The sequence below is a fragment of the Cupressus sempervirens genome, chromosome 4 (assembly GCF_028749045.1).
Source record: "Cupressus sempervirens isolate cs-2001-9-10 chromosome 4, ASM2874904v1, whole genome shotgun sequence".
Lineage (NCBI taxonomy): Eukaryota > Viridiplantae > Streptophyta > Pinopsida > Cupressales > Cupressaceae > Cupressus > Cupressus sempervirens.
This window is the reverse complement of record NC_143121.1, coordinates 409,461,288-409,483,495: the sequence shown is the minus strand read 5'-3', so window position 1 is coordinate 409,483,495 and position 22,208 is coordinate 409,461,288. Positions and strand designations below refer to the sequence as shown.

The window sequence follows — 22,208 nt, the reverse complement described above, 5'->3', positions numbered from 1 at the left end:
GCATTTAATTAGTTAAAATAGAAAAATCTAAGTAAAAGCACTACATTTTAATCTATAGATAGATTTTTCACTATTTTGATTCTAATTTTTTGAATTTTACGTTATAAATTTCAATTCTACAATGTGTTGGAAGTATCAAGTACTAAGTATAAATTGAGTTGTTCTAGAATTTTGACTGTGGTAAAATCTATGTGCAAAAATGAACTGGATTAAAATAATGAGATTACAAGGTGTAGTTTTGAAAACTACACATGGAAGTAAATTGTGTAGACTCTAGAGAGAAGTACTCAAGAATTATAGTTTTCTTGATATCTAGTACATGTGTCAAAAACTTGTAGTTCTAATATTCAAATTTATTGTAGTTTACTTGACATAACATGTCCTCTATTGGTCAAATTTCTACTATCAACTTAATACTCTTGTGAAAAAATATTAAATATTAAAAACAAGCAATATATTTTTTTATAGAATCAACTTTCTTACTTAGAGATTTAACCTACATAAAGATAAATGAACTAAAACTGAATTTTTTTAATAAATTATATTAATAAATAATAAATTATTTAACAAGTTTTATGTTACAAAAATTCTACTAAAATATTGAATTGAAACAATCAAATCAAAAGAATTGGAAGATCTACATTTGTTATCATTACTATCCTATGAAATCATAACATTTAAAGTTTTACAACTTACAACCTTATAATCAAAATGTCAATTAAAAACTTTGAATTACTTGTAACAACAGACAAGTTATTAAATAGCTCCACTATTCAATCATTATACTTCAAAGATATTGGAATAAAACTTTATAGTTGGTAAGTATTTTACAAACTGTTAAGGTGGATAAAAATTGCGAGTAACCCTCAAAATGAGGAACAAGTAGATTTTAATTTTCTCTTCTCAAAAGCTAAGCATGGAGTTAAAATAAGTTGAACTCATACAAATTATATATCTCAAGTCCTTTTCAAACACATTAGTTTCTATTAAAAAATTGTATTTTAGTGTATAAATCTTTTATTTAAATTGAGAAATTATTAAACATATTTCATATGTTTGGTATTTTAATATGTCCTATAAGACCCCACATATGTGAAGCAATCAAATTAATGAAAATTACTTTTAATGATTTTAGAACTTCAAATTTTCACATTTCAACATTACGAAAATGAAAAATGGAAAACAAAAATTTAAAAAATACATTTGATCAGTTGAAATAGAAAGTATTAATAATGAGTTAAGAGCAAGTGATGCAATAGTATATTGCTTACAACAAATATATTAATATAACATAAATTTCTATTCAAAATTTATTATATTGTTACAATTTTTCAACTATAAAATATAATTTATGATTTTTATAGTATTACTCACACATTTACAAAAATCTTTCTGAAGAAAAGGTATGAAATGAGTTTCCAAATAGTTATAACGAATTGGAGTGGAGAAAAATAATTACTATAATATATTAAATTTATAAGTAATTAGCTAAACTTTGAAAAAAAATTAAATTGTAAAAAGATTTTTTTTTCTTTTTGATCGGTAAACGACCAAGGCCATGGTAAATTTTATTATTAAAATGGTGAATTACAGAAGCTTACTCCGTTCAAACGGGCACTAGTAGGAAAAATGAAGAAGAAACCTCTAGTCTTGCCCAGGACAGAAGTCCTATATTATTACAAAAAATAAAAGGGACATACCCCAATGAACTAATATCCAATTTATATAACAATTGCATTATAGTAAATATGGGGCATACCCCAAATAATACATTTTGTCAGATTTCCAAAAAATTGCTGCCGAATAAAGGTAGTTCCAGAGTTAACCTTGGCCTGCACCAGGACGAATCTACCAACATAAAAGCTATCCAGCTAGCTTAGCATAAAAAAAGGTTAGTGATCAATTATATAAAGAACAATGAGAGTACACCAAACTCCAAAGGATCTAGATTCATTCTTGAGCTATTCCAAAAAAACTAATCAGCCCAGTCTTGAAAGTTTTATATGTACAATGAAAGAATGTAAATACTTTTATTAGCATCTTACGTTACCATGTCAAAAAATAAAAGCAATAAAAATATTTACCCATCTGTCTCAACCTCACCTATTAATTCCATTAAGAGGTCAAAATCACTTCTCACGATGGCTAGGAAAAAACTTAGGAGATCATATAATCTAGCCTTAGTTCAAATGAAATTATTTAAATATTAGTGTCTAAATTGGAAAGAATGTCCACATAACCATGCTATCCTTGCCTTTTGATTGTGAACAATACCATCATATCCTGAAACCATCTGTGGATTTAAACGAAGCTCTTCCGTCGAAAATGAACCAAATTATTAAACTGTAAAAAGATAGTTATAACTTAATGGTGTAATTTAATTCTAATTGTGCACAAGTGAATGCAATAATACATTGCTTACAACATGTACAACAAGTGTTATATAATGAATTAGTACTTGTCGTTAGTTTTAGTATAAATTTAGTTTTCATTTAATGAATTTAATATAGTATATAGAATATTTAAACTTATAAAAATATTATATAGTATTTTTATAATAATGATATATATAATAGTATTTCTTAAGAGATTGTATAATATAAGTATATATAATATTTTTAAATGAATGAAAAAAAAACTTGTTAAAATAATATTAAAAATCCTAAAAAGTATCAAAGTATTATGTTCTACAATCTGAGTTAAAATGATATAAATCACATTATTAAAAATATAACTCTTTAAAACTATTATGTTTTATAATCCACGAAATCTGGCCCATATAAGAGTTAAAATGATTCATCCAATCAAATAATTGAAAAGTATTTTATAGAAATTATTAAGTTAAATTTTTTGTATCTAACTTTACATAATGTATTGATTTTATAATTAAATTTAAAAGCAGTAAATTTAAACTAGTTTAAAGGGAAACTTTTAATTATGAGTTGATAATGAAATGCAAAAAGTATCACAATACTACTTTGGCTATGACAAGTACTAACAAGTGTCATATAATGGAGTATTTGGATTATGACGGGTATAGACAAAAAAATTGATTTGTATAGAGGAATTAATTGATAGGGTTAAAGAAACAAGTGTCACGTAGTAGCTAAGTACTTTCCTTTAGTTATGTACCTCATTATAGTTTTAATTTTATATGTAAATTTATTTATAATTTATAATATGATTGATGTTCTTATGTATACATATATAGAGAGTACATGTTATAAAGTTTTATGTAATACAAAAAATCAATTACATAAGGTGAATATGTTAGAGTAATTAGATATTTCTTAATTAATTATAGTTTCTTAATCTAAACTTTAGGCATATAATAGTTATTATTATGCAACATAGGTGAGACCTTTTTAGGGTTTCAATATCTTTTATAAGGATGATCTCTCATTGTAAACATTCATTGAGATTAATTATATTTTTATAATAGCAATTCATCTTTTTTCTCATCTAGAATGTCTCATCTATAGATTAGCAATTTTAGCCTCCATAGCTTTTTGCTTCTCTCTTATGTGATATGTGTTTACATGCAGGTGATTCTTGGGAGATGTTGGGTTGATCTTTCATCAACTTCAACATAGTATCAGAGCTTCAAATCTTCATGCCTTTGTTCTATTCATGATAGATTTGGCATTGGTTAAATGTTTAACTTTTAGAATTATTTTGTATTGAATCTAGGGGGTTGTTAATTTTTTGGAGTAGTTTGAGCTCAAACAAACATCACCGTTGAGCTCAAAGTGCTTGAAAACTCCCATTTCCATATAATATATGTCTCATTTGAATGCTATTGAGATCTCAGGCAAAAAAAATTTGCACCTAGGGCGTATTGACTTGGGTATGCAAATCGAGACAGGGATTATTTAATTCAATAAAAACATTTTGGTGGAAAATAATTTTTTGTTTGTTCTTTTTACAAACAAAAAATTTGTGTATAAGTTTTTTTTAAAGGTGCAGGAGTCCATTTTTCTTACAACGGAGAGGAATTTTTGTTTTTGCCCACCCCTGCAAATCTCTACCCTGTACGAATGTTTTTGTTTCATTTTCATTGGTGGAGCATTGATGTTGTGGGTACGAGCCCTTTTTGTGTTGACTTTGTAAACTGAGCACCTGCAATCACACATGAACCTTCTTTTTTCAAAATAGTGCCTCGGATTTGGTGCTTTCCCCACGTGAGTTCCCCTTCTATGCATATTTTTAGAGGATCGCTCATCGCGTACCTTGGTCAAATAGAGCTGACTGTGCTAGTTCTCCAAGCATTGTCAAGACCCAAATAATAGCACTTGTGTGATTAGTGGTGGTAATAGGAGGAGACAGTTTTTAATATTTTGGGTGCATTTTTATTTATTTTTGGGTGACTCCTCTAACGGTGACCACATCAATGGCACGAGGCTTCACGCAGCTCGATTTGGTGAACTTTGAGCTGCATTTTGAAGATTTCTGGCAAGGTTGGTGTCTTGGAGATTGCTGGTTGTGTGGTGGAAGGAATGATCTAGAGATGATAGCTGAGAGTTTTTTGCGGTTGAAATGGAGTGAAATCGCTTTGTAAGCGGGAGTTTTCATTGGTGGAGCAGGAGTCTCTCTAGCCAAAGCTCTCCTTGATTGTCAGTGTCCTCCCACATAACCGGTCATCTGCAATTTTGGCCTTTCTTCTTTCTTTCTTTTTCTGGAAGACCTGAATGTGCGATATCCATGAGTCCATGATCTTTGGCTTATTTTTGGACCTTCGGCAGGGTGGAACAATTACAAATGCCAATGGGTTTGATTTTTGGGCAAGCACAGACCATTTTGGAGCCATTTCGATTAAAGAGGGACCATATTTGAAAAGCACCACTGGCTGATTTGTGTGGAGGCTAACCTTTTCTTGTGGCGACATCTTTTCTCGTAGGCCTTTTTTGCAATTATGTGGGCAAAGCGCTTGCATTTTTTGGTAGTGCATGCCCATATCCATATGCAACTTGTTTCTTGGGTGCATCCTTAAGGAGTTCAATTAGCAATTACTATGTCTTGTTTTTGCTATTTTTTGCTAATGATCATGCCCACTTCCAACTCGACGGTTACACATATCTTCCACATCAGACTCGGACCTGCTATGAGTGGCAATTTTTCGGCTTTCTTTTAAGATCCCATTGTAAGCACATTAACTTGTGCATGCTACATTGCCCCTTCTTTTCCTATGATCTCATCCTTATTTGATCTACCTCATTTTTTGGTATCTCATGATACTCATTGTGTTGACAGGTCACCTTACGGGTGCATGCAATGTTGGTGCTTGGCATTTTTTGCCAACCTGGAATCCCTTCTTTATTGGCCTTCATTAGTGAGATCGACTATTTAGTGGGGTTGATCGGTTGTACCCTCTGTTAGGGGTTTTTTTAAATCTCTCGTTGGCAGTTTCAACTTTTTGCGAAAGACGTGTTTAATTTAAATTTTGCATGGTGTTTTATTTACACATGTGAGATTTTTTTTGGTCACCACTTTTTAATCTGGCATCGAATCTTTTACTAGCAACACTATTTCATCTGTCTTGTCTCCGGTGGTCAGATATTTCTTTTCCAATAGGAGTCATTTTTTTTTTGGCTTTTTTTGTCTTAATGGTTGCCAAAAAGCTGGTTCTGAGGTTGTTCTAGTGGTGTAGGTTATTTTTAGTTTTGATGCTTTTTATTATAGTTTTTTCTAGTGTCAAAGTCTAGAGTTCCTTTTTGCACTCCAGGAGACATACCTTGAGCTTTCAATTTTCTATTTGGAAACTCTTTATATCATTGCAAAGTTCTTTTCGAGCTCTTTCTAGTGATGATGGTTGTTTTTAGACTCCACTCTAGGCACATTCTATTCTGTCTTTTGCATTTTTGCATTCTGGTGGATAACTTGGTTGTTTCAGGTCAGAGGATCAATTTTCTTGTTTCAAATGATTTTTCATGACTTGTACTATCTACTATATTAATCTTATGTCTCTTTTGGTCTATTTAGACATCATTTGTATGCATTCATGCAAACACACTAAGATAAAGTGTCATACTAATATGTAGTTTTATTTCAGTTGTTTGCCTTATTTTGCCTTCTAATTCGAACAGTGGCATCTGGGGACACTCGTATAGATTATTGTATTATTGGGATTCACCATTTCTTATGCCGTATTGTACATGCACTACTTTGATAAAGTGCCATGGGGGGTTGATGTTTTAATTTTTTTTGTCATCTTTCTTTGTCTAGTGAGTTTCCCATCTATAACATTAGCCTCATGACGTGTCTGAAGCTGATTGCCTTAGTACACATATATGTACTCTTTTGTGCATCTTGATTGTGGTTTCTTGACATACAATTCTTTTGGCCCACTTTTCCAGTTGCCTGTCACCTCACCCTTGTTTGCATTAGAGGGGTCCTTCTGTTGGTTCTCATGCTTCCTTGGTTCGATGGAGTGATCTATGTATTCAGTATGTGTTCTTATGTACTAGGCAGATGCAGTGGCTATGTACCTATGCATTTTGGTGAGATGGATCATTTAAACCATATAGACACTCTTATTTTCGTTCCTACTTTGGTTCCAGCCTTCCATGTTTGATTGATTAGCTCTTTGGACTTTGGTGTTTCATGCCATCTGTGTCTTTGAGTTTAGTTTTTTTCTTTGTGTGCCTCCTAATTTGATGCAAATTATAGTCTTCTCTACCTAGTCAGATTCTATTTTAGTGGAGGTTCTCTAGATGAGCAGTTACTTTTGATAGAGCTTTGTAGCTTCTACATGCTTCATTGATGTACCGCATCGTCATCTTTTTTTTTCTATCTTCTGAAACATTCCCTAGTTTGGATGCTTCTTCACTCCTTCACTAGTTTCTTTCAACATGTTTTCTATCTATTTTTGGAGTAGGCTTTCTCCCATGTGGTTTTCTCTATTTCTCCTCTTTTCAAATATTTGTTTGTGCTTGGGTACCTCACCAGGGTTTGTTGTTCGGACCCAAATCTACTTTCTATAGTGGTTTCTAAGTTTTTAGCTACTCCCTAAGTTTATCTTAAGGGGAGGTGTTAGAGTAATTAGATATTTCCTAACTAACTCTATTTTCTTAAGCTAAAATTTAGGCATATAATAATTACTTCTTTTATTAATTATTATTATGCAACCTAGGTTAGATCTTTTTAAGGTTTCGATCTCCTTTATAAGGGTGATCTCTCATTGTAAACATTCATTGAGATTAATTCTTTTTTATAATAGAAATTCATCTTTTTGCTCATTAAGAATGTCTCATCTATGGATCTACCAATTTTAGCCTCCATAACTTTTTGCTTCTCTCTTCTGTGATAGGTTTTTGCATGCAGGTGATTCTTGGAAGCTATGGGGTTGATCTTTCATCAACTTCAACAAAACAAACATGATAATACTTTTTATAATATATAATGTTTAATATGGAGTCCATGGTAATATAATTTAATGGATAAAATATTTATTTTACATACATATTTATGATTCATATTATTAGGTATTAAATTGAAAGAGTCTTGAAATTAATTGATTCATAGGAATATGATGAATATACTTACCCACATTATATTACTTTTCTAATATAAATTTCTAATTAACTAATTCAATTTAAATATGTTTATAATAGTTCTAGAAATATAAGAAAGATGAAATTATTGATTATAATATTATAATGTAGAGTTTTAGTAGTTATCTATAAGGATTTTGAAAACTATCCTAGAAATCAATGTGCAACAATTAAAGTGTCAAAACAAATATTTAATGTAGTATTTCAATAAATAGACGTCATATTTCATGAATTCACAAGACTCCAATCCATTCATCCAATATAAAACTAGGAAATTAATATAGACAAAGTATAGAGTTAAAAAGTTGGCATGCATTTTTTAAGAAATACAATATTCATAAAAAGTGTCACAATAGTACTTAGCCTACTAGCAAGTACTAAGAATCATTCCCATGGGAGATATATTTTGATATACATGCTCTAATTTGAGCTCCAATAGCATACATTCATTGTCATTAGATCTCTTGGGAACCTACATTTGTTTCTTGGAAGGATCTTTCCTAATATTTTGTAATAAGTATGTGAAAGAGGCTTAATGATATCATATCTAATTAAATTGTGACATATAGATAAATTAGGCTCAAATGTAAATATATTATATTTTATGATAAAATTATAGATAAATTATTGATGTGTATAGACTTTTATAGACTTTTTTGTTAATAATAGAACTTGGTATTGACTAGTGAGACACATGTCACCATTAGATTAGAATAACTTTATTAGATTTTATGCATATTTTTTCATGTGATCTAGATGGTCTTTTGAAAGAACTTAATTAGGATTTATGCAACTATTTTTAATATGGTCTAGCCATATTTGAAGGAAACCTAGTAGACTTTTATGCAACTTTTTTCATGTGTTCTAGCTTTTTTCTATTTGATCAAAAAAGAGTTTATTCTGCTATTGATAATGAATAACCGCTAGAACAAAAAAAAGATATTTCTACATTATTACATACTAATGATCTATTACAATAGAATTAAAGACACATAAAGTTACATTAGAATACATTCATTAATTATACTTTATAATTCTTGAAGGAAACCTAGTAGACTTTTATGCAATTTTTTTAACGTGTTCTAACTTTTTTCTATTTGATCAAGAAAGATTTTATTCTGTTATTGATAATGAATAACCACTAGAACCAAAAAAAACAGAACCGATCTATTATAATAAAATTAAAGACACATAAATTACATTAGAATACATTTATTAATTATGCTTTATAATACTAAATCTGCAATACATTATGCAAACTTCTTTCAACCAATATTTTGAATCATAGAATCAGAATAAAACAGTTATACAACTCATGACACAAACACAGCTTGAATATATTCTGTTTTTACTTAAAAATCAATTTCTAATGTAGAACTCTTAGTTGTGATGTACCTATGCTCATCCTTGATTTGTTTCTGAGATCATTTTGGGCTCCTTTATATGAACGCCTGACGAAGATGACCTGGTCGTCACAGATGTCTCTCATGCGGTGCTCTTTTCAATCGTACCTCTCGCTGAGCTTGACTTTGATGCAACACTAATTTTGCTGCTCCTTACAAACCCGGGCTCTGTTGGAATGGGCAAAGGCATTGAACTGCTTGACAACATCAGAATAACAATAGAAATGGGTGGACGGAGCTCTGCGTTATCCTGAACACACAAAAGGCCGATATGAATGAATCTCAACACTTCTTCCTCGGGACACGCCTCTAAAACTGCTGAATCCGTCATGTCCAGCATATTCCCTTCATGTACAATGCCCATGCCTGCATAACATTTCATCGGTTGAGTAAGTGTAAGGGCAAAAGTATCATCAAAGCTAAAGTGAATCGCAGAAATTTGAGTTCCTCACCCGTTCTACTAGGGTTTCCATCCCTTGGGCTATACAGATCATGTCCATGTTTTTCTTTCCGCTCACAATCTCAAGCAGGAGCACTCCAAAGCTATAAATATCGGCTTTAGCAGAGAGCTTCCTTTTGAGTACATACTCTGGTGCCATGTAACCCCTGCGTTGTGCGCCACATCAGCATCCACTCATTTGTATCTACAAATATTTATACATCATACAATTAAATAACAAAACCACTACACCGTCAAACATCTTGTTATCCTTACCACGAGCCTGCAACAGATGTTTGGATATGCGTCTCATGCTCTGGGAACAGTCTTGCAAGATCAAAATCGGCTATCTTTGGATCGAGTTTCTCGTCAAGCAAAATATTGTTTGGTTTAATATCTCTGTGAATTATTTTCATGGGCGAGTCCTCATGAAGATAGAGAAGCCCCCGGGTAATCCCAACGATCATGTTATGACGTTTTTGCCATTCTAAGCTTCTAAACTTTTCTGGCTCTGCAATTCCAACAGAGGGCTCAAACATCATATACTAAACTTCATTCTTTAGGCTATCTTTAGACTAAAAGTGCTAAATAGTCAAAATTAACTTATTTTTATTTTTTTCAAACTGAATTTCTCCCTTAATGTATAATATTTAATATTTAAGGATGACCCAATCCCAAATCTAAAACTATCATGCCATTCTGGAAACATTGGAATACTGAAGAGCTTCATGAGAAAGGGGATGATGACGAGACCGATCAGTGTTAACTTATCGAAGAGGAAGGTGTCAAGGCTCTTGTTGGGCAAATGCTTAGAAACAATCAACCTTTCATCTCTCTCAGCGCAACATCCCATCAGTTTCACTAGGTTTCGATGCTGAACATTCGCCGCAAGTTTCACTTCGTTCATAAATTGTTCATTTCCTTGAGTGGATTTCGCAAACAGTTTTTGCACTGCTATTTCCTTTCCGTCTTTGGTTCTTCCCTGAAACCGTCTTTGGTTCTTCCCTGAAAGATGAAAACAAAATTTGAGATCTATCTGGCTCATTAAACAGATCTCCTAATCCATGGAAACGCAATTTCTTGAGGGAAAAGATGTTCACCTTGTACACGGCACCAAAACCACCTTGTCCAAGCTTTTTGTTTTCATGGAAAATGTCATTGGCTTCTGCGAGTTCTTCCAAGCTGAAGTCAAGACGCTGCTCCTGTTGAAATAACCACCTCCCTTTACAGTCATAAACATGGGTAAGCTAAATGATCAAATGTTACACTTACCAAACAAACCAAAAAAAAACAAGAACAAGATTAAAATTGTAATTAACACCTTCATTATGGGTAGCTTGAGTTACTCTTTCCACGAAAATGGCAGATTTGAGAGTTTTTCTCATAGCTATTGAACATATGAGTAACAAGAGAAGCATTCCTCCAACAAAAACCAGTGCTATAGGTAGTGTTTTTGAGGATTTCTCTGCATGGCAGCATATAATGAGATCGAAGAGATCAGGATCCATCACAGTTAGTCTACCCAATGAGAATTTAGCAAACATGGTCAATTGATTATTTCTAAAACTAAGGGGGCAGATTTACCACTTGATGTTTTGGGGCGTGTTGATGAAGGTGAGGGTGATGAAGGCGATGAGTCCAAGTCTATCATTGGCAAATAAAAGGGGTTGATCTCATATCTCAACGTGCATGAGCTTCTTGTTATAGCCCGGGCTCCTTTTTTCGACGAACAGCATTTCTCCAATCTCTTCCTCCCTTGAGACAAACATGTACTGCAATCCTTGATAGATAGATCCCTCCAACACTGGACAAGACCATACAACACTTGTGGCCCAGACGCTATTTCGGCGTCGTCAAAGTAGCCCGATCCAACAGCAAAAAGCTTGTTTGTACTTGTAGCTTCTCTAGACAAATTGAAGAGAAGAGTAGAGGTCGTGGATTTGAAACCGTGCAAGTTGCGGCCTGAAAATCTTCCAAGTTGATATACGAAAGGAAGGTATCATTTAATCTTGAACTGAAGTTGGTATTATCATAGCGCAAGAAACAGTTATCCGTCAACACACGTACCCCCATATCATGGGGCATTCTCTTTGAGCGGCGCTGTATGCCTGGCTTGAACAATCTGAGCATTTCGCCACAGAGGCATTACTAAAACACTGGAAAAGACCGTAGACTGTATCGGGAGATTGGCCATGAGAAGATTTGCTAAACCCTTCAACTGTGTTCCGAGAAAGATCATTGATTAGTGTATTCAAGTTTTGGGAGTATTTACTCAACTCTGCAAAAGTCGAAACATTGTTGCAGTCAGTCCACTGAGAGTCACATATGACTGAATGGGAACCCATGATCAGAAGCAGCAAAACAAGCAGCATCTTTTTTCCGAATTTATCAGCTATCTGGTTCAGATTCAATGGAAATGGGCTTTATCATAAACAAATGGGTTATCATCTTGAATTCTTGCAAGCAAGTGCATAACATCTCCTGTCATTGCAACATTCATAAGCGATGCAAAGATCATACATTCAAACTAATGTAAAGATGTACATAATCCAGTCAACGATTGAGGAGATGATCGGAAAGATTCCACACTTTTCTAATACAAATAACATATATAAAATAAGGTAAAGCAGACCAAATTTGTTATCGAAAAATATTATACCGAATCCGTTGGCCCTCACATGACGCGGAAAGGTTTATTGCGGGCCCTTGTGGAATATTTTTACAATCATGGCTACAGTGTAATAATGACTTGTACCCACTAAGTGCAAGAGTTTCTTTTACATTTCTCTTGTAGAATATTTTTTCCTCTTACACTAAGTGCAAGAGTTTCTTTTACATTTCTCTTGTAGAATATTATTTCCTGTTAATGGTTACAGTGTAAAATTAAGTTGTTGTATCTAGTAAGGGCAAGGTTAGATAGAAGAGTTTCTTTACCATCTTTCTTTTCTTTTCTTTTTTCTTTTTAAAAAGTTTCTTTTATATTTTATCTGTCGAATACTTTTCCACATTATCTAGATGCAATAATGATTGCACTATAATTCTAGTTGTACCCAATAAGCAAGGTTATGCATAAGAATACCTTCACAAACTTTTTCGCTCTTCTTTGAAGTTTTTTTACATTTCATCATTTTCTTAATGCATGTAATCAAATATTATATTAATCGTATGAAATGAAATTATATTTTCTTTTTCTTAGTTTTATAGAAAAAGTAAAAGCATTAAGTCCATAAACAAAACAATGTTTTGATCAGCAGAAACACCCACCACTAAGCTTGACTAAAGCCAGTGCCATAACCAGCTAAAATAGAAAACTAACAAAAAACCAAGTAGAAAACACAACACCAAAAAACAACAAGAGAGAAGCAAACTAGGCCAAGGCTTTGGCCTTATCTGTCAACTCCTATTGAAAATATTGTATCTTCTTAGTGACCTGATTGATGTCATGCTGAGCTCTAGATCTTCTTCTTCTATTTCTTTTTAGTATTGGAGCAAATTTATTTGCTAGGTCCCTCCTCCACCTTGTCCTTATCAAGTTCCTATGGATCCAGCACTGTTTTCACCTCCTTACCCTCATCCATAAGACTTGTGACCCTCTTCAGAAAATCAACATAAGAGTGGCATTTCCTAGCAATTAGTCCGCACATCCTTGGTGGTCCTTTCCATTTTCTTCATCATCATCTTCAATTCTTTGTTGACCTCCAGTAATCCCTATTGCTCAGTGACACTCTCCATTTGCCCACTCCCAGCTTTCTTATTTTTTATTTCATCAATTCTCCCCTCTAAAGCCCCACAATTTAGGTTCAACAACTTGATTGAGTGAAAAAATCATTTATCTAGCCTTAGGAAATATAGAGATATAACTTTAGCAATTTCCAACACTCCATGGAGAGGATCAACAGCAAGGTCTCTAACGTCATCTTTAGTGAGTTGAATATTAAGCTCATCTTCATTGACAACTTGTAGCATAGGGATTCTCTCCTTCCTCCTTTCTTTCTTTTTCTAGAAAACTATCTCTTCTTTCAGACTGGCATTTAGATCCCTTCCTCACAACATCATTTATGGAACTATACACATCATCATCAATGGACTTATCATAGTCTACTAAAATGACTGCTTCTCTTGGTTCTTCATCTTCCTCATTGTTCTTGTGAGTCTCCTTATCATTTTTCTTGGTAGCAGTAGGGGTACTTTTCTCTTCTTGGTCAATCTTGTTAACATTTTATTTTTCCTCTGATGAATTCATTACATTGTATATAGACTCGGCAAAGTAGGAGACTCCATGCCTCCTCCAAATATTGTTTCAACCAATTCAAAAATTTCTTCTTCCTCTGACATGTATGTTTGCATCTCCTCTTTATCTTCTTCATAGTCACTGTTTTATCTCATTTAGTCCTCATTTATATTAGGTTTCTAATTTTTGCTTGACCTAGGGGTATCGAATGCTAATTCTCCTATAATCTTTTCCCCCTCCCCGTTTTCACCCTTGAAGTCAACTTTTTATCACTTTGATCATCAATTTTCTTTGGGGGAGGGTTTGAAAAAATCTTTTTCACAAAACTGTGAATCAACCTCATCAATCCCTCATGCATTAGATGTCTACTAGGATTAGACCTCTAAGAGACAGGGAGCTCAACAAAAGATTCTTAAGTTAAGGTTGACTCAAAATTATATACAAAAGGCTTCAGTTCAAATACTCTTTAATTTAAATTTAAAAATTTGATAAAAGGGAGGAAGTTTTTTATTTATTAAAAAAAATCAAACAATTATTGGTGGTATAATCATGCAAATTACATCAAGAAATAAAATTCTTACAAAAATTACAAATTTGAGAAAGGGAGAGGACTCATTAGCTCAGGCTTTCTAATAGTTGTGAAAGAAGTTGTTTATTTAATACCTACACTTGCAAATTTAATACCTATTCTTGTTGATTCAATGTCCAATTTTTTAGATAATATTGTAAAAATAGTTACTAATTTAAAATTATTAGTTGTAAGAGAAAATTTGATATGATACTTTAGCTAAAAGTAAACTGATGTGACATCATATTTGATGATGTTCCCTTGAAACTTGAGACTTTATAAAATTCTCATGCCATTTCTTAACTTGGTTTAATTAGGAGTGGCTACTCAATTTTTATAGGAGAAATTTGTAGAGTTTAATAGAAAACTACCTATTTACACCCCCACATTTTTCACCAAAAAGAAAAGATTCTCTATTATGCTTATTTTTATAATTTTAATTTCTCATTGAAATAGATAACTTTGAAATTTTAAGCAAAAATTACTAATAAACAACATAGAACATGATATATGCTATGACTAAAAAATTCAAAACCATTTAAAAGTTCCATCATAAAAAAAAATCCAATGTGAGCTTAGGAAAAGTAGACCACGGATTAGCCCTATATTCCATACTAGTGAACCTCATGACTTCATTTGTACATGTATATTGTTTTGTTTAGATGCAAGTAGTCAATTCTTTTCTACCTCTAGATAGTGTAGCACATCCTAGTTCATTCAAGATCAGCCATAAATTCCTAACATCGCCAAGATCTCTATGAAGTGTATGAATTTGGGCACAACAAATAAAGAAAGTGAAATTTCTATGATTAGAACTATTATTATGTGTGAATTAAGTAACTATTGTTTAGTTTTGTGACTATTTTGTAATAAATTGATTTGTTTTAGTTTTAGATTTATTAGTGGAATTGTTAGTTGTTTCCTCTATGATGGGGACTAATATTTTGACCCATATTAAAATACAAGTTGAGAGTTGTGTTTCTCATAAAACACTTCCTTTGGCCTTTTTAAAATGAGCATTAAATAGATTTTTTGAATTTTGATATATATTCTGTGATTAGACATCCCTTCCTTTCTATGTTTTCTTTTAAATTTTATGCTTCCAAAAAGAAAATAGACCTATAGAAATAAGAGAGTAATAGGGACATCAGTTCTAACATATATTCCATAAGGATTCATGTGGCATTTTTCATGTATGTTTCATCTATTTCCTTGTTGATGTATGACAATATGGCTTTCATTCATTTTTAATTTGTCTTCCTACAAGTGAACGAACCCTTGAAGTGGATGAATGATGTCCTTCACCTTGGACATTCTATTTTGCATCTCAAGCCTGATTTGGGTTCAAAGGTATCATTGTTTAATCTTTTTGTTTGTTCCTACTCCTTTTATGATTTTGTTTGACTTCGTCTTAGTCAAGGCATAACTACCACTTGTATTTTGTACATTACAAAAATCTCCACAGGTATTAAGCTTTTGAATTTGTGTCTGTCTATAATAAGTTATTCTTCTTGCCACTATTGTGGTAAGAATATTTTCCAACCCTCTTGGTGCGACCATCTCTTCATCTACCTTTTATCTTTGCAAAAAGAATGAATACCTACACATGTTTATCCATTTACATGGTTTTATTTTCCAATGCATATAGACGAAATGGGAACTCATTTTGGTTGGATACGTATAATGTTGCATTGTAAGAAAGACATGGAATGGCTATGCAGTATTTAATGTTCCAAGAAAGATACGGAGCGAGTGTCTAGTATTATACACAATTTTAATAATAAGATTTAAACTTATGAGACCATCATAGCCTAACACATTACTCTATAATGGACATCTCCTAGGATTTTATATTTGGTTTTCACAAAGAAACATATTAATTAGGTTGTAATGGATAAGGAATTTTTACTCATGTCAGAAATTTTTCAAGGATGTCAAATAGATCTCTACAATTAAAGAAAATAATTGATTAGACTTCAGATGTCAAACATGTTCATGCAATGAGATCAAGTAATTTAGTAGTTACTAGATGTTATACTAGGTTTCTGTAATAAAAGGAAGCAACTAGTTAGGTGTTAAAAGGATATGCAAATCTTACCCAATTTGGACATCTCCAAGATTTCAAGTGAGGTTTATGCAATTAAAGCTAGTAATTGATTATGATTATAATTCCAAGAATGTCAGAAATTTTATATGCTTAAAATAATGTAAATAATTAAATGTAAAGGATGCATATTTTCTCTACTTTTGACACCTTGTTGATTTCAAATTAGGTTTCTCCAATGAAAGCTAGTAACTGATTAGGCTTTAAAAATATGAACAAATCATATATTCTTAAAAGATTGCATAGAAGTTTCACTAATATTGTGAATTGTTTAATTTTGGATGCACATATAGTTATGTTGCTAAATATGCACTTATCCCATCATCATTTTACCTAAACTCAATGCTTAACATGTTTCCTAATAGTTGAACATGCAAGGCTCTGCCCGTGACTGTATTGTGCCACTTAATGAGCTATAAAGTGTTCTTCCATTCAATTTATGTTTTCAATTTATAAGTTTACAAAATGAGAAAGAAAATAATCAAGATCTTGAAAGTATCCAAAAAGCATTATCTCCAACAATAAAGAAAAATATTAGACACATTGCCAAATAAACCGATGGTTTATTGGCATTCTTATGCAAAGTAGTTTGTACATGAAGTCTTAGATCAAGACAATCTAATTTTTAGAATAAATTGACCTAGATGTATGAATTCTACAAGAAAAACTTATATCTTTCTATTAGATGAACTCTATTTTATAGATTTATCAAGAAATAGTCGATTATCATCATCCTTTTACCTAAACTCAATGCTTAACATTTCTCCTAAGAGTTGAACACGCAAGGCTCTACATGTTATTTTATTGTTGCACTTAATGAGCTATATAGTGTTCTTCCATTCACTTTATTTTATCACTCTATAAGTTTAAAAAATGAGAAAAAAAAAATCAAGATCTTGAAAAATATCCATAAAATTTGGTCTCCAACAATTTTTTAAAAAATTAGGCATACTGCCAAATAAAATGATGGTTTATTGGAATTTCTTATGCAAAGTAGTTTGTATATGAATTCTTAAATCAACAAAATCTAATTTTTATAATAAATTGACTTGGATGTATGAGTTCTACTAAAAAAAACTTATATCTTTCTATTAGATGAATTCTATTTTATAGATTTATCAACAAATAGTTGATTATCATAATAATCTACAATTAGAAAGAGACATATATCTCTCTATCATATGATCTCATTTTTTATAGATTTAGCAACAAATAACTTACTAGCATATTCAGATACAAATTATTTTCCTTATTTGACAACATAGAGAATAGTGTCCTCTCCAAAAAAATGTAAGCAAGCATTCATTTAATATTTCCGAGGTTATTTACTTATAAGGGTGTTTCTTTATTGCAATGTATGTTTCTACAACAACATGATTTAATGTTTACTTGAGTTCATAGCTTAATTTATTCAGATGCAACCTCACACTATAAACTTATTAGATTACGATTAGAGTTTTCCCAAGTACTCTTGATTACTAGCCTTTTCCCTTAAATTTTTTTTTTTAAAAATGTCTAACATATACTTTACCATTGGTCTTATAATTTCTATGTTGTGACCATAAGTAAGAAATCTCCCCATTGTCTTATATGCATCTTCTATGATTATGTGCCCCTATTTCCATTATTGATTTGATTTTCTAAAATCTCCCATGAAATGCACACTTAGTTAGCTAAAGTTTTACACTTTTTTTATTTGATGATTTATCTTTTCCCTTTTTTCTATCTATGTTTTTATTTCTTTTCTAATCTTAAGTTATTATTCCTAAGCAATTAGATTATCGAGAGGGTGGGGGCTAGAATTAGTAATCTACCAAATAACCAACTTGTTAACCTTTGAGACTTTATCTCAAGAACAACTTAATAGAAAAATATGAAAAAATTCATCACATAAGAATATGGACAAGATTGACACTAAGACTTTGATATTGAGGAAAACCAATTTGGGTGAAAACAATGGTGGGAAGTAGTACCCACAAAGAGTGCATTCTTATAAGGTATGCCATATGAGGAACCTAACTATATTAGGAGTTACAAAGACAATGATAGGTACCACCCTTTTAGGAGATTTACCTTTACCCCTATTAGCAGTATCCTAGTTAAAGGACTTTGAGCACTAGTCACTACGAGGTATGGGGTATGGGATAGGGGGTTAAAGGATTAATAAAAAAGGACCTATTAGGATACACCTACTTATAAAATTTTGGTTGTTGTAACTATTAGATGACAAAGGAAAGAATCATGTGGGCAACATCACTACCTCTAGTTGATTAGATCTACAAAAGCTCAAACACACTTCACAACGCATTGAAATCTATCCTTCTTGCATTGAACCTTATACTTTTTTAGTGAATTTTCTTGACCATGATCAACAATAACAAATTCTTTAGCCTTTACTAGTATATATATGTCTTTCAAGTCCACTGCCTTAGTCAGGACATAGTATTTGAATAAATAAGTATTTCAAATATCCCACTCCACTACAAGTGCCATAAGGCCAATCCTAAACCGCAAAACATATTTATGTGACTTCAACAACCAATTCATAGAATTTTCTACTAGAGGTCAAGCATGTTTTGACCATACACCCTCTTTCTCTATAACCATCTCCATACATTATCATCAAACAATGATGCTAGATCATCACCAGTAGTTGTGCATCCTTGTCACCTAATCATGAATGAATCATTTCAATTTATTGAAACTTTAGTATCATTCACTATTCATCAACGTATTGGTTGTTTCTCAAGACCTCATTTTTTTTAACTTGTTCATCCACTCTAGCACTACTTAACCAATCACATTTCCATGATATCACAAATTTATGGATCATAGTAATCAATTATAGTCATAATTGTATTAGCTTGACTATCTTCTCTCTATTATCCTAAGATTTCTTCACTTCATTTGGTGTAGATTTTATAAACCATTCATATCACTTATCATTTTTCACTAACTATTCTAGAATTTTCACTATTAATTCACTTGATCATACCTATCTTCACTTAATAGTAGTGCTCATAACATGAACTATTAGACACATCCCCAATACTCTCTTAATAATCATTACTACTAAATCTCACTACAATACTTTTCGCATTATGTTTGGTATAGGCCACATGCTAGGAACACTAGGTCAATAGCTAGCATTAATGACAACACGATAATTAATTATCATGCAATCAAATTTGTAAAATGAGACTACTAACATCATTGATCATCACAAAATCATTTTTTCCAACAATCTCAACCTTTAGCATTGATGGAAATGTTTTATCTACCTTTATGCTCTCACATTATGCATAAAATTGTTCAACAACAATCACTTATTTCTTTTACAACTTCTTTAGATGCTCCTATTTATACTGGAATTCACTCCTATAGATCTCCTCCTTTGTTAGCACATTCTCTCCCCCTTTGGAACTGATGATAAAGGTGCCAATAGACACTCATTGTCAGTTCTGCAAATTCTAGATTACCAATAAGCAATACAATTACTTCGCTTAAGTAGTAGCCTCGAAACATATAGTGGAAGCATAAAGATATTGAATGAATACATTTGAATTGATGCAATTTCATCATTTTCCAATTCAACCTATGTAGGGGAATGGCCCCCAACTTTAGTATTAGATATTCAAATGTATCCTTAGAAAATTGTCTAGTGAATATGTCTCCCATGTGTTCCTTAGTTAGCGCATATTGCAACCTTACTTCCTTTCCTTGAACTTGTTCTCTAAGAAATTAATAATTTATTGTTGTGTACTTAGTATTAGAGTGCATCATTGGGTTCTTTGAGATATTTTTAATAAAGGAGATAGGAAGAGGTTCCTAAACATGATGTTATAAATACAAGAAAGTAATGCCTTGGGCCATTACAGGGTATTTGTAGGATTATAGTGTGCCAAAAAGTGGTGATCTGAAAAATCTATAGTTCTAAAATATCTCAAAAAATTTCAAAGTCTCTTCCAAATTTTTTCTCACCCACCCTGATACTAAATGAAAACAATTAATATCTTTGTAAGGTCTACTATATCTTTTGATACCAAACCTATATGGTCAACTTAAAAAAAATCCTTAAAATGTACTTTTGGCTTGTTTTTATGTGATTTTTACTTCAAATATGTAGCTGACGACTTTTTTTTCACCAAAACTTGATGAAAGGAAAAGGGTTCGCTATGAATGTTCTTATCTTTCCGTAAATGTAAGATTTGTCAAATTATGAGTTTAGTAAGTAATTATTACTTATTTTCTAATGGAGTTACGTATAACGTGTTGACTGACACACTACTTGAAAAAGAACTATAACTTTTAAATGGTACAACATTTTTTAAATTCCAAAGATGCATCACATTCTATGTTTCTTTTACTATAAGGAAAATAAAAATAAAAATTTGAATTTTGCAAAGTTTTGAATTAGTTAAGGTGGTCAGACATGAGAGTTTTTTTATTACAAAAATATTAGCCCCTGATGGAGTGGTGGGTTCTCTGCATTGTCAATACTACCTTTTAAAGAAGATAATAGAAAGAACGTGACATTGATTTCTTTCCCATTACAAAGAAAATTTAGTAGGCAAAATTGATAGGTGTGCAAAGGGTTAAATCTACCTTCACATGTAAAATACTTCATAATCGGGAATGGGGGAGGGAGATCCAATCTATCATTACTAGGTAAAACTACAAAGTTGTTTGACCTTTCAGGATGACTTATCAGAATAAGTGAATTTGGGTATTTCTATCTAAAAATGAATTTTGTTCAAACATATGATCTAGATAAATTAATTCTAGCTAAGTTATATATGTTCTCACACTTTACCAATTGGAAATGCATATTAAATGTATGTTTTGTACTAGTTTGTGTCCAATTACTAAAGAAATAAGATTATTTTAGAAAACTAGCATTTAGATAACTCTTTCTCTTGTTAGTGATTTTTTAAACATCATCTAAACACCATTTTATAGAGCTCGGACATATATGTAAACTTATGAGTTTCTTTCTTAATTAGCATATTTAGTAGCCACATCCACTGAAGACATCTTTTATAAAACAAAAATATTTTTTTCTTGTTCTCTTCTTCATGAAAGTTGCAGAGAACAATAGGGAAACACAACTTCCAATACAAGTAATAATAATCATAATGTAAGTTTTATTGCAATTATTAAGAATTGTAATGAATGATATGCCTATCATGAAGAACATCTATCCAAACTTATAATTTTCTTTGTTAATTAACATATTTAGTAGTCACATCCATTGAAGACATCTTTTATAAAATTAAAATTATTTTTTCTTGTTCTTTTCCTCATCAAATTTACATAGAAAAATAGGGAAACATAATTCCCAATACAAGTAATTAGATGAAGTAGAAGTTTTAAACTAGAGACAATAATGAACTTTATACATAACATTTATTTGCAATGGTGTAAATACATGTCACATTCTTCAATAATTAGGATTGTATTGGAACCTTTATTTGAAAAATTATTGTGAAAGACTTCTTCTTTTATTAAGCAAAACCCATCAGCTTTTGTAGATGTGTTACGAATGAATTCTTCTACATCTTTCATCTACATTATTTCCCATTTCACAAAATAGTCAACTAGCAATATTGCATCTCCACAAATTTAATTGAATGTGTGCACAACTCTTTAATTATTTGTCAATATTTGTCAAAATTAGTATTGAAGAAATCATTTGAGGGGATTGAAGTAGTTAGACTAGTATCAATAATGTTTGGTTCTATGTTCAAGGCATCTATAACTCAAATATTAACCTAGAAACTTATAAATAAATATCAACATATAGAAATAATTAGAATAAGGAGTATTAGAAATTTAACTTCTTTCAAATGAATAATGGTCGAAACAAGATAAATAAAAATCAAAACTATTTTGAATGAAACATTTAGATTGTAA

The 22,208-nt window shown here is 31.6% G+C and overlaps 1 pseudogene across 1 annotated transcript in view; it reads right to left on the bottom strand.

The window, feature by feature from the left end:
- Window positions 1-8,810: 8,810 nt before the first annotated feature.
- LOC149561787 (cysteine-rich receptor-like protein kinase 15) overlaps window positions 8,811-22,208 on the bottom strand; it is a 147,623-nt pseudogene continuing 134,225 nt past the window's right edge. The window contains exons 3-9 of the transcript XR_016364245.1: window positions 10,915-11,565; window positions 10,690-10,855; window positions 10,493-10,608; window positions 10,146-10,374; window positions 9,669-9,903; window positions 9,415-9,559; window positions 8,811-9,319 (exon numbers count right to left, since the gene is read on the bottom strand). The product of XR_016364245.1 is annotated as a cysteine-rich receptor-like protein kinase 15 (transcript). The remainder of the gene's footprint in view (window positions 9,320-9,414; window positions 9,560-9,668; window positions 9,904-10,145; window positions 10,375-10,492; window positions 10,609-10,689; window positions 10,856-10,914; window positions 11,566-22,208) is intronic.